Genomic DNA, 13,882 nt, shown 5'->3' with positions numbered 1-13,882 from the left:
TTCACCAGTTTGGCAGCAGGAGGATGAATTTTTCTAACCATAGGAATTCTCAGAGATTATCTGTCTCCTAGGAGACAGAAGAGTTGAGATCTGTGTGGGTGGAGGGAGTACCCACACTGCCAAAATTACACATTTCTCTGAGTATTAAAATATGCGTAGGATGTTTCTGTTTAATGTCCTGATGTGCACTTTGTGGCTTAGTCATATGTGGCTTATCTGCGTGTGTGCTTGTGGGCTCAGGGTTGAGGGTCAGCGTGGAGCCAGGCTTTCTACTTTCTGTTGCAGCCTTCTTCAGTCTTATGTGATTAAACAGCAGGTATGAGTGCCAAGTGGGCAGCTAGGTGGTACATGGTACAATGGATAGCGTGCCAGGCCTGGAATCAGGAAGAATCATTTCCTTGAATTCAAATCTGGCCTCAGACATTTGCTAGCTTTGTGACACTGGGCAAGTCACTGTTTACCTGTTTCCTCATCTGAGCTGGAGAAGGAAATGGCAAACCACTCCAGCATCTTTGCCAAGAAAACCTCAAATGGGTTCACTGAGAGTTAGACATGACTGAACAACAACAAACAACATAGGGGAAACAATTTGTTGAAAACTAAAGGGGGAGGGGCCACAGCTAGGTAGTGCAGTAGATAGAACTGGCCCTGAAGTCAGGAGGACCTGAGTTCAAATTCGGCCTCAGACACTTACTAGTTGTGTGACCCTGGTCAAGTCACTTAACTCCTAATTGCCTCAATTTCTCAATTTCTTTAAAATGGAAATATCCTGGAGAAGGAAATGGCCAATCACTCCAGTATCTTTATTGAGAAAATCCCACATCCAGAGTTGGACACAATTGAACAACAACAAAATGAAATTCTATTTGTAAGGGGCTAAAATTCTAGCTATGCTATCTAAAATCTAATGAGTGGTCGTCAATAAATTATAAGCTTTAGCAAGAGTATTTAAGTATTTATTAAAGAGCATTAGGATCAGAGAGAAAGGTAAAAAATCTAACTATTTCTAAAAGACCCCATCATCTGACCCACCATAGTGAAGTCAGGAACCAAAAGAAGAAGAACCCCTCCACCAGCATCCACTTCCTACTTTGCGTCCTCCTCCCAGAAATGGGAGGCTCCCCAAATTGATTGGCTGGTAGCTTTGATAGACAATACCCATGAGCAAATGTCACTTCCTGACGCCAAGGAACTGACCACATAGCTTGCCCTCAGATGCCTTCTCCTCATGGCGGAGCTTTCCTACAGTAGCTCTCCAGCAGGTGGCATTATTCCAATCGTTACATATTATACCAGAGGAATTGGGGTACACTAGAAAGGGTAAGAGACTTGGTGTCAGGAGACTTTGGTTTGATTGTGAACTCTGATATCTGTTTATGAACATGCAACTAGAAAATCAATGGAGGCAGCTATGTGGAGCAGTGGATAAATCACCAGCCCTGGATTCAGGAGAACCTGAGTTCAAATCCAGCCTCAGACACTTGACACTTACTAACTGTGACCCTGGGCAAGTCACTTAATCCTCATTGCCCCACAAAAAAACCCAAACCAAACCAAACCAAAACAACAACAAAAAAAGAAAATCAATGAACATTTCTGAACCTCAGTTTCCTAATCTATAAAATGACAGTTATAATGCTTGTATTACTGTGTGTCAGAAACTATAAAAGTCCTGAGTATAAAAATATAAGAAAGCAAAAGAGCCCCTGATCTTATGGTGCTTGCATTCTTTTTTTTTTTTTTTAATTTTAGGCAATGGGGGTTAAGTGACTTGCCCAGGGTCACACAGCTAGTAAGTGTCAAGTGTCTGAGGCCGGATCTGAACTCAGGTACTCCTGAATCCAGGGCCGGTGCTTTAACCACTGCGCCCTCTAGCTGCCCCAGGTGCTTGCATTCTAATAGAAGGGGCAAGGGAAAGAAGACAAAAAAAATCAAGAAGAGATGGAAATTAGGTGGGAGAAGTGCTGGTGAAGGTTTGCAAGGTTCCAGGAAAGACAAGGAAAAAGCTCACCTTTAGTCCAGGTTTCCTGTCAGGAGAGAATGGGAATATTTGCTATAGTAGAGCATCCTTTGCTGGTGGCTTTATAGCGTTTGTTGTCAGGAAAGTGCTCTGTAAATTTAAGTTATTATCAGGCTACTTAATAAGACTTGGTAACTGCTTTGATATAGAATCATCATCATAATAATAACCAGCATTTATGTAGCACTTTAAGATTTGTAAAATACCTAGATATCCTATCTCATTTGAGCCTTACAACAATCCTGGGAGGTAGGTACTATTATTATCCCCATTTACAGATGGGGAAACTGAGGCTGAAAGAGGACAAGAGACTTGCCTAGGGTCACAGCTAATGGTGTCTGAGGCTAGACTTGAACTCAGGTCTTTCTGACTCCAAGTCCATCACTCTAGCCACTATACTATCTCTTCTGTAGCCCTATAGACTGTATCAAAGGATGATAAATTTATTTTTATTTATTTATGTATTTATGTGGTGGGGCAATGAGGGTTAAGTGACTTGCCCAGGGTCATACAGCTAGTCCAGTGTCTGAGGCCAGATTTGAACTCAGGTCCTCCTGAATCCAGGGCCGGTGCTTTATCCACTGCACCACCTAGCTGCCCCTCAAAAGATGATAGATTTAGAGCTAGATGAGACCTCAGAGATCACCTTGTCCAGTCCCTTACTTTACATGTGATGAAATTGAGGTACAGAGAAATTAAGTGACTTTCCCAAGATCACACAGGTAGTACGTAGAAGAGCCTGGATTCAAATTCATGCTCTCTTAATAAAAGGTCATATTTGTATAGCACTTAGCAGCACAGTGGCTGGAAATATAGCAGGCACTGTGTAAATGCCACGTTATTATTATTGATTATTATTATTACTATTATTACTCCAGATCTAGTGCTCTGTCTGGGTCATGGTCTTTAGATTAGCTTCTCATTCAAAAAAATTTTTTTGACTTGACTCTAGAAGATATGGAGTAGCATACATGCAGAACAATCTTTTTTTTGCGGGGGGGGGGGGTTTGGCACTTGAGGTTAAATGACTTGCTCAGCTTCACACAGCTAATAAATATCTGAGGTTGGATTTGAACTTGGGTCCTCCCGACTCCAGGGCTTGTGCTTGATCCACTGTGCCACCTAGCTTCTCCCTTGCAGAACAGTTTTTCCCAGCATCACCTCCTTCTGTGGCTCTCACTTCCAGGCATTTTCTCTGGCTGTCTCTCATGCCTGTAATGCTGTTCCTCCTCTGTTCTGACTACTGACCTCCCTGGATTCCTTAAGTTCCAGCTGAAGTCCCACCTTCTATGGGAAGCCTTCCCTAACCCCTCTTAATTCAAATGCTTTCCCTCTGCTAATTCTTTCTGATGTATCATATATATATTTTGCATATATTTGTTTGCACGTTCTCTCCTCCACTAGATTGTCAGCTCCTTGAGGGCAGGAACTATCTTGGCCTCTTTTTGTATCCTCAGCACTTAGCACAGTGGTAGTAGGTGCTTAATAAATGTTGATTGGTCGATTGATCACAGTTCCCTTTGCCTCCAGCAGTGAGGTGGCCTTCCCATCACAGACTATGCATTTGTTACAAATAGAAAGTGAAGGGACAGCTAGGTGGAACAGTGGATAGAGCACTGGCCCTGGAGTCAGTTCAAATCTGGCCTCAGACACTTGACGCTTACTAGCTGTGTGACCCTGGGCAAGTCACTTAACCCCAATTGCCTTACCAAAAAAAAAAAAAAAGAAAGAAAGTGAATCATTACTAGTCCAGACTGAAACCATGGCATCCTCTTTGACTAAAACAAGCCAGAGGGGATACTGAAAAGTACACCATTTCAAAATACTTCTGGTAGGCCCTCAGTGCTATTAATCTATCTGACCTACGGCCTGGTAGGAAGACCAACTAAGGCAAAACAGCAAGATTTGGTCCTGGAGAGCTCCCTACCTGCAGAGCAAAGTGTGCATTCATGAGAGGTTGAAAAGACATGACCCATTTGCTTGGCAGGACATTGTGATCCTGGTATCTTGTTAATCTGGGATCAAAAATGTTAAGTGGCAGGTAGTTAGTTGCTCATGGTTAATTCAATTTAATAAACATTTATTCAGGGTCTGTAGTGTGCAGGACACTATGCCACTATGGACAATGGAAAGATAAAAGAAAAATCCTCTAAGATTATGGTGTACTAGGCAGAGTGGGTGGGTAAGTTATGGAATGTATCATACACAGGGATCAGTAAATATGAGATCATTTGAAAAGGGAGAAAGTCCTCACAACCAGGGAGATCAGGAAAGGATTCCCCCAGGAGGCACCTGAATTCAGCCTTGGAGAAAGTCAGGGATTATATAAAGCAGAGATGAAGAAAGAAACTTCCAAGCTTCCATGGGGGATGACTGGAGAGGTAGGAGATGGAAAGTCAATTTTGCAGAACCACAAATAGACCGTTTTGCCTTAAATACATAACAAAGAGGAGCAGTATGAAATAAATGTGGAAAGGTAAGCAAGATCCAGACTGGTAAAGGTTTCAAATGCCAAGCTAAGGAGCTGATATTTCATTCTAGAAGCAGTCAGGAACTATTGAAGTTTCTTGAGCAGGGAAATAACAAGGTCAGTCTTTACCAGCTGAGTGGAAGATTTTTATGGTTGTGGTTTGTCCTTCATTTTCTTTTCTTTTCTTTTCTTTCTTTTTTTTTTTTTTTTGGTAAGGCAATTGGGGTTAAGTGACTTGCCCAGGGTCACACAGCTAGTAAGTGTCAAGTGTCTGAGGCTGGTTTTGAACTCAGGTCCTCCTGAATCCAGAGCCAATGCTCTATCTACTGAACCACCTAGCTGCCTCTTGTCCTTCATTTTCAAAGAGGATCAGTGGCATCACAATGTGATGGGTGATGTCTTGACTTTTGAGAGGATTGGATTTAAGTGAGGCAGAGTTGTGAAAAGTTGTCAGCCTCACTCTCTCTGCCATAGAGAACTCACTCCAAGCAGCTAGGTGGTGGAACAGATAGAGCACTGGCCCTGGAGTTAGGAAGACCTGAGTTCAAATTTGGTCTCAGACACTTACCAACAGTGACCCTGGGAAAGTTTCTTAACTGTTTGTCTCAGTTTCCTCATCTGTAAAATGAGCTGGAGAAGGAAATAGCAAATCATTCCTGTATTTTTGCCAAGGAAACCCCAAAGGGTGTTTGATGAGGAGTATGAGAGTATGACACAACCCAATAATAAGCAACTCTCTAAAACTATAGGTTGCAGAGAAGGCACTGACCTACATTAGTAGAGGGGACTTTCTTCATGAGGGAATTCCTATCCCAAAGAAATCACAGGGTTAGCTTCTATGCCCTACTCTTGTATAGAGATCATAGTTGATACCACGGGATCTGATGAGATAACCTCGAGAGAGTTGCCATGATCATGCTGTATCATTTTTCTGGGAGTAGGAAAAGGCAGTGGACCTGAGAAATGGAGTTGAAGTTAGTTAGCCTTGCCTTCACTGCTTTTTCCAAATGTGTTGGGGTCTCTTCTGTACCCTTTTGTTATCCAGTTTAGCTCTTTCAACATGGGCCTTGTACAAGAAGAGTACCCAAAGACTGGGCATTTCTGCAAAGATTTCCAAACTCCTCTTCATATTATCTAAACCCAAGTTCCCTGTTGCCATTGGAGACATGGTGGCTGTTAAGTGAAGGTTCCAATTATATTGAGTAGTAATCAACAGACCATCTTACATTTTTACTTTAGACTTTCCAAAGAACTTTTGTTATGGATGTCAGTAACATCTCTTTTAACAAAGAGAATGAATTCCAGTGACATATTTCTTTGTCAAAAACTTCATAAGCAGAGGTAGTAATATAGGGATATGGTCCAGAATGCTAAATAAGGCATCTTATGATAAAATCATTAAATCACCAACTAACAGCAAATATGCCCCCAAATATAAAATGTATATTTAGGAGTTAGGGAAGAGGAGCACAGGATGGAATCTAGCTTAAGGTTAGGTACAGAAGAGTGGAAGGAGTGGGAAAACCAGGAGATCTGTGCTAATTTAAGGTCTTGGAAGAAACTAGTGCCAAAAGTCTGTGAGAATATTACTCTCCATGGCCCCCTGCTGAGAAAGCATTTGCCCTTTCTGAGGTCGAATTGGCGTCCCAGAAGTTGCCTCACAATTCATGGATCGACTTTAAGTCATGTCAATCAATGGATTTGATTGCTACCAGCCAATTAGCTTGGAGCTATGTGTGGGGACCACCCCTCTTCTGGTTACACAGGGAGCTTCTGGTAGAACTGAGTGAAACTCTTTCTCTTTGGGTATGGGATCTGCTAGGTGGAGGTAATTTTCTCTCTCTCCCTCTCTCTGTCTCTCTCTGTCTTAGATTTGAGCTAGGTTTTTCCATTCTTTGAGAGACACATGTTCTCTCTTTACTAACTTCTAATATACTTTAATAAATGCTTAATGCTTAAACTGTTGCTGAAACTCCTAATTATAAGTAAATCCTAGCTAGTTTCCCCCCACACTGGGGGGCAGGTAAGGTGATTTAGTTTTACTCATCGAAAGTCCCAGAAGTTTTGAGTACTAAGCCTGTAGCACTCTCAACTGGGTGGCTTTTTCCTTCCCAGAGTATCAAGGTGCTGTCTGGAAGGAGATGAATAAGAAAAAAAGGCTAAAGAATAACATTCTTAGTGGTAGAAGGGACCAGTGTAGAGTAGGAAGCATTTATTAATGCTTGTTGATTGATAGAATGAACTATCTTAATCCTTTCATTTTACAGATGAGGAAACTGAGGCTCAGCAAGGTTAAGTGATTTGCCCAAAGTCATGTGCATGGCATTATGTGTTGGCACTGGAAACCAGGTCCTCCTCCTTTGATATCCCAATCATCACCCTAAAAAAATATTTTTCTTTAGAGTGAGCAGAGTAGGTGTAGTGTTATTTTAGGGGTTCAAGGTCTTATTTGGTTTGTGATCACATAGAAAAGAGAGGAGTCTTGGAATTCACTAAAGAGAAATCATTCTAACCTACTAGAATTTCTTTCTTTTTTCTTTTTTGATAGAGTTACTAGACAAGGATATAGGGGGAATAACATAAAGTGTCATGATATCAATAAAACATTTGATCAAGTCTCTCATGAGATCCTTTTGTCAAGCTAGAAAAATGTATGCTGGGTAAGAGTACAGTTAGGTGAATTTATAGCTTGAACAACATAGTTGTAGGTTAAACAACCATATCAAAAGTTTTTTGGAAAATAAAGTTTTATTGATATCTTTTATTTTTTCACATCACCCCAACTTCCCCATTTCTCTCTTTCTCTTCCCAGAGAGCCATCTCATAAGACAAATAGTATTTTTAAAATAAAAAGTATTTTATTATTTTCCAGTTACATGTAGAGATAGTTTTCAACATTTGTTTTTATAAGATTTCCAATTTCAAATTTTTCTCCCTCCCTCCCCCCCCCCAGATAGCAGGTAATCTGATATAGGTTTTTTATATATATATACACATATATATATACATATATATATAATAGCATTAAAGATAAGACAAATAGTATTTTAAGACAAAAAGGAAAAAATCAACATAACTAATCAATATGTACATAAAAAAAATCTAAAAATATGTGCAATGTACAACACTTGTGGACCTCCCACTTCTGCAAAGGGGTAAGGTGAGAGTGTCTTCTCATAGCTTTTCTTCCAAGCCATGCTTGTTCTTTATAATTTTGCAACATTTACTTTTAATTTTTTTCTTGTGATTGATCTTTCCATTTATATTGTTGTAGTTATTATGAATATGCTTTCTTGGCTCTTCTTAATTCACTCTGCATTTGTTCACATAGATCTTTTCAGTGCTTTTCTGTATTCATACCATTCATCATTTTTTTACAGCATAATATTCCATTACTATTTCTGTACCACAGCTTGTTTAGCCATTCCCCAGTTGAGGGGCATCTCCCTTGTTTCTGATTCTTAATTACTTTTAAAAAATTGCTGCTATAAATACTTTAGTGTATAGGACTGTTTTTCCTTACCATTAGTCAAAAAATATTTATTAGGTACCTATTATGTGCCAGTGACCTCTTTGGGGTATAAGCCTATTAATGGAATATTCAAAAGAATTTTGATCCATGCCAGTCTGGATGGAGGTCATTGGTTGGTATCATTTCACAGGGGTCTGTACTTGGCCCTCTTCTGTTCAACAATTTTATTAGTAAAAATTTGGATGGAATAGGAAGAAGTTTATCAGATTTTCACATGACATATAGCTGGCAAAGTCAGTATACCAAGTGACTTAATCAAGATGCAAAATCATCTCAGCAGACTGGAATGATGACCTGAAACCATATGATGAAATGTAATGACAATTCATGTACAGGCATACCTCAGATATATTGTGGAATCTGTTCCAGACCAGTGTAATACAGCAAATATCACAATAAAGCAAGTCACGTGAATTTTTTGGTTTCCCAGTATACATAAAAGTTATGTTTGCACTATGCTGTGTCCTATTAAGTTTGTATTATGTCTAAAAAATGTACATACCTTCATTTTCAAATACTTTATTGCTAAAAAAGAAATTGCTAACCATCATCCAAGCCTTCAGTGAGTCATAATCTTTTTTGCTGGTGGAGGGTCTTGCCTCCAGTTTGATGACTTCTAACTGATCAAGGTGGAGGTTGTTGAAGGTAGGGGTGGCTGTGGGGACTTCTTAAAATAAGACAATGAAGTTTGCTTCATCACATGACCCTTTCACTCAAATATTTAGAGGCCATTGTAGTGTTATTACTTGGCCCAATTTTCTTTCTTTCTGTCTTTCTTTCCTTTTTTGTGGGGCAGTGAGGGTTAAGTGACTTGCCTAGGGTCACACAGCTAGTAAGTGTCAAGTGACTGAGGCCAGATTTGAATTCAGGTCCTCCTGAATCCAGGGCTGGTGCTTTATCCACTGTGCCACTTAGATGCCCCACCAATTTTCAATATTATTGTATCTCAGGGAATAGGGAGGCCTGAAGAGAGGAAGAGAGACAGGGAACAGCTGGTTGGTGGGGCAGTCAGAAAACACACAACATTTATGGATTAAGTTTTCCATCTTATCTGGGCATAGTTTGTGGCACCCCAAAACAATCACAAGAGTAACATCAATGATCATTCATCACAGATCACCACAACATATGTAATAATAATGAAAAAATTTTAAATATTGGGAGAATCACCAAATTGTGACAGAGACACCATGTGAACACATGTTGGGAAAATGGTGCTGATAAACTTGCTAGACACAGGGTTGTCTCAAACCTTCAATATGTAGAAAATACAATGCCAACAAAACTCAGTAAAGTGAAGCAGTTTAATAAAATGAGTCTTAAGTTTAGGTTTAAAACAATCAGCTAAGTATAGGATTGGGTGGAGGGAGGTCTGGCTTGACAGCATTTAATTCAAAGCATATTTGAGAGTATATGGTTGACCATAAGTTCATTGTGGGATAATAATATGATGCAGGTGATAAAGGGGCTGTGAGGAAAATGACTCCAACAATAATTTTCTAGAACTCAGTGGTGGTGATGTGTCAAAGGCTCATTTATTGTTATTTTTGCAAGAATGGACCACCCAGTGAGCAGCTGGTAGCTGACAAAAAATGGAGGCTCGCAGGCCCCTTTTATCCCCTAGTCCCTAATGTGCCAATGGACCCTCCCCTTTTTCATCATTGGTCCAATTATGCAAGGGTTACAATCTACTCACCAAAAACTAGCTAATTGGAATGCAGTATTTCTTAGCCAATGGACGAGGCGATACAGGGACAATTCTTCAATTCCTCCCTTATATGGACACAGCTCAGGAGCAGACCTAATTGGGACTAGCTCAGGGTTTCCCTGAACCATGTGATTTTGTTTGTGGGGGCTGGGGGGGGAGAAGGAGGCCTTTTTCCTCAAACAGGTCTGGAGAAGTGCAATTTGAATGGTGACTATTATATTCTTATTGAAAGGAGACCAATCCCCATTTCCTCACAGGAGCTATTTCAGACCCACACTAAATTTACAAAAAACAGTTGCCCATGGTCATTGAGAGAGTTAATGGAGTCACTGAACTCTGCAGTGGTCAGATCACATCTAGAAAACTGACTCCAGTTATCGGTATCCCCTGACAAAATTGAGGATGACCAGAAACAGATAGCTAGTATTGTAGAGACAATACAGAAAGCCCTGGACTAGAAGTTGGGAGACCCAGGTTTTGGTGCTGGCTCTTTTTCTTAATAGCTGTGTTAAAATAAATTAATAATAAAATTTAAAAGATAACAACAACAAAAGGAAAGGTATGTGTTTGGAGCTAGAAGATCTTGTCTTGAATTTCACCTTTATTGCTATGTAGATCTTAATTAAGTCACTTCACTTTTATTTTGTGTCTGATGACATTCAACCACTCCAATCCCTGTAGATATGGCTTTTACTTCCTGGCCGATTACTGGCAAAAATGTATAGGGTAACATAGCTTCTTCCATGTAGTAGAGTCTCTGGAGTCCCCATCCCCAGACTGGGGCATAGCTATAAACAGTCTATCTTCTTGCTGGCATTGTTAGCGTTTCTGATAGTATTCTAGTAAAGTCTGATGACTTTCATTTCAGTTATCCTATTCACAGTACAACATTAGAATGACTTTAGGCACTCTGTGTATGTTAATCTGTTAACCTGCACACTGCCCATCCCAGAGGCCCCTTCAGGATCAGAACCATACAGAAGAAACTTATCCTGTTTGCAGAGCAGAAGGCTGTTGCTAGAAGTCTGCAGTGTGACACTGTTTACAACAGGTTCCTTTTAATATCATATCTTTGCCAATTTAGCACATCGGTAAAATGAGATATTTAAGAATTAAGATTAGAATACAGAACATCTTTGTCTCATCTAACTAACAATATATCTAAGGAAAACTCCTTAGGGTTCAGAATACTGAAAAACAACAACCCCTCCTTCTCCTTCTAATCCTACTCCTTCTACTCCCCCCCCACCTCCTCCTCTTCTCCTCCTAATCTCCCTCCTCCTTCTCCTTCTTCTGCTCCTATGCCTACTACTATTCCTACTCCTCTTCCTCCTCTTCCTCCTCCTTCCAAGACTCCTACTTCTTACTATTCTTTCTACTTCTATTGCTACTATTGCTTATTTCCTAGGTTGTAGAGACTTGCCAAAAGATGAGAGAAACGGAAGAAACTCCAAGATCCAAGCATCTCAGAACTGCAAGGTTTCTCAGAGGCCATCTGAGGAGTCCAACCCACAGAATAATACTAATGATGGCAACAATACTAGCTAGCATTAAATAGTGCTTTACGGTTTGCAGAGTATTTTAGTAACATTACCTCATTTCATTCTCACAACAGTTCTGGGAGGTAGGTAGTTATTATCTGTTTTACAGATGAGGAATCTAATTTATTCAAATTAAGACTCAAGAGTTCTCGATTCCTCTGAATTTCTTCCCCAAAAGATTAAGATTTTATCAGCAATTACCAGGCATCACATGCACGATAGGACTAATATCCACCAGCATTTCCTAGCAACCTGGATTAGGCATACCCTTCCTTTTCCCCTCCTGGAATAGGTATTAATTTTCCCTAAAAACATGAGACAGAGGTGAAGAACGATCAGGGTCACACAGCTAATAAGTGTCTGAAATCAGATTTGAACTAGGTCTTCCTAACTCCAAGTTGTGAGAAAATAATTATTAATAATTGATTTCTTGGGGGACCTAGGATCAGTCCTTTCTTCCCCTACCCCCCTCCAGAAAGTCTAGTTCTCCCAGAGAAACTTCATCAAATCCCATCTGGGACAAACCCAAGGGAACAAAAAGAATGGAGATAGATTCTTTTGTCTAGATTGGACTGTCTAGAAGAACTGATGGCATTAAACCACACCTAGATAATGGGCTTTGCCTTGAGCAATTTGATTGAGGTTTTTTTTTTATGCTTTTCCCTGATGTCATCTTTACAATTCATTTTAATGTAGACCACCTTCAAGCCAAGTCAACCAATAGAGTTGAATGATGCTAACCAGTTAGATTTGATCAATGTATAATAGCTGGTCTCTATCAAGAGGATTAAAAAAAGCCTTTGGAAAATGCAGTGAAAAGTCTTCTGGGTCTCTTTCTTGATTCTCTGAGGACATGTGGTCTCTGTCTCTCTTATTTTCTCTCTTGGGTCTCGCTGGGAGACCACATGGGCCTCCTGGGGGCTTTTCTCCTGCTTGCACTAACTGCCATTCTAAAGCTCTCTCCTTGCTTTCTCTACCACATGGCTTGAGACCACAAGAAGTTAGGGAGACACATGGTCAATTATTTACTGGTATAATATTGATAAATTAATAATATGCTTACTCAAGACTGGTGTCTGTAGTAATAATTTTATTTTTATTTTTTGGTTTTTGGTAAATGACTTGCCCAAGGTCACACAGCTAGTAAGTGTCAAGTGTCTGAGGCTGGATTTGAACTCAGGTCCTCCTGACTCCAGGGCCAGTGCTCTATCCACTGCACCACCTAGCTGCCCTCTTTAGTAATATATATTTTTTTTTTAGTGAGGCAATTGGGGTTAAGTGACTTGCCCAGGGTCACACAGCTAGTAAGTGTTAAGTGTCTGAGGCCAGATTTGAACTCAGGTACTCCTGACTCCAGGGCCAGTGCTCTATCCACTGTGCCACCTAGCTGCCCCCTTTAGTAATAATTTTAAACAACACAAAGTCCAGTGCTCTAACCATTGTTCTACCTGGCTGCTCTCCCCTCTAACACAAATCTGTCAAATAGTTATTGAATCTGCTTGAAGAATTCTAGAAGAGAACTTCCTATCTCCAAACAGCCCATTTCACTTTTGGACAGCCCTAATTGTTGGGTTTTCTCCTTACCTCAAAACTAAAATTGCCTCCTTGTAGTTTCTACTCCTTATTTCCGGTTCTGCTCTCTGGAGGCAAGCCAAATGAGTCTTGCATTGAAATAGTGATTTAGATGCAGTAAGTAAAATCATGAAAATCTGTATATCAGAGCCAACTCCTCCTTACCTCTAATTCCAGATGACTGGGATTTCTGTTACTGGTGATGGGAACAATATGATTCTCGACTGGTCCTTGTCTCATTATTTGATAGAGCTTCCAGGTTGGACATGTTACTTAAAGGCTGTAATTTTTTATTGCCTTTCATCTGGTTGGGATCCCTAAAGGCAATATGTCTGGCTGAGACTGGAATATCCTTTCCAGGGAAGTAGTCTAGTGATTATGCTAAAATTTCAAAAGGTTTGCTTTACAGGTTTGTTTGTTGCCAGGGAACTAAAAATTAGCCACTATTTCATTCGATTATAGCATAAGATGGGGAAGTTCTTGCACCAGGGAGCTGCTGCTGAATGTTGAGAAAACCCCAGAGATTCCATCTTGCCTTGCCTGAGAAACTGCATAGACTATAGAGCTGGGAAGAGCTATGGAAAACAGCAGAAAGGGAGAGAGATTAAGAAAAGGAATTCCCTTCCTCCCCTCCCCTAGCTTCAACTGCCAAGTGAAGATAGGCCTTGTGGGTGTAGGGGTGGGGCCTGCCATAGGAAAACTCATATTCAGGACTTAATGACACATCTCTTTGGAACTGAGGATGCTTATTAGGATAATTCGTGGATATTGGAAGTGTCAAAGTCTAGAACCATTTTGGGGTCTACCACTGGGTGTCCCACACTTTGGACCTAAACACTTATGGTCTAATTTACTCAAATTAATTCTTGAGTCTTCAATCTTTCTGAATTTCTTCCTCAAAAGATTAAGCCATTTTATCATTAATTATAAGGCATCCCATGTGTGATAGGACTAATATCAACTGTTATGGAGGAAATTAGGTGGGAGTGGGGGTAAGGGTCCTTAGGAATTCCTTTTTAGGGGGCAGCTAGGTGGCACA

Source organism: Dromiciops gliroides, chromosome 5 (assembly GCF_019393635.1).
Source record: "Dromiciops gliroides isolate mDroGli1 chromosome 5, mDroGli1.pri, whole genome shotgun sequence".
Lineage (NCBI taxonomy): Eukaryota > Metazoa > Chordata > Mammalia > Microbiotheria > Microbiotheriidae > Dromiciops > Dromiciops gliroides.
Note: the sequence above shows the minus strand (reverse complement) of the source record.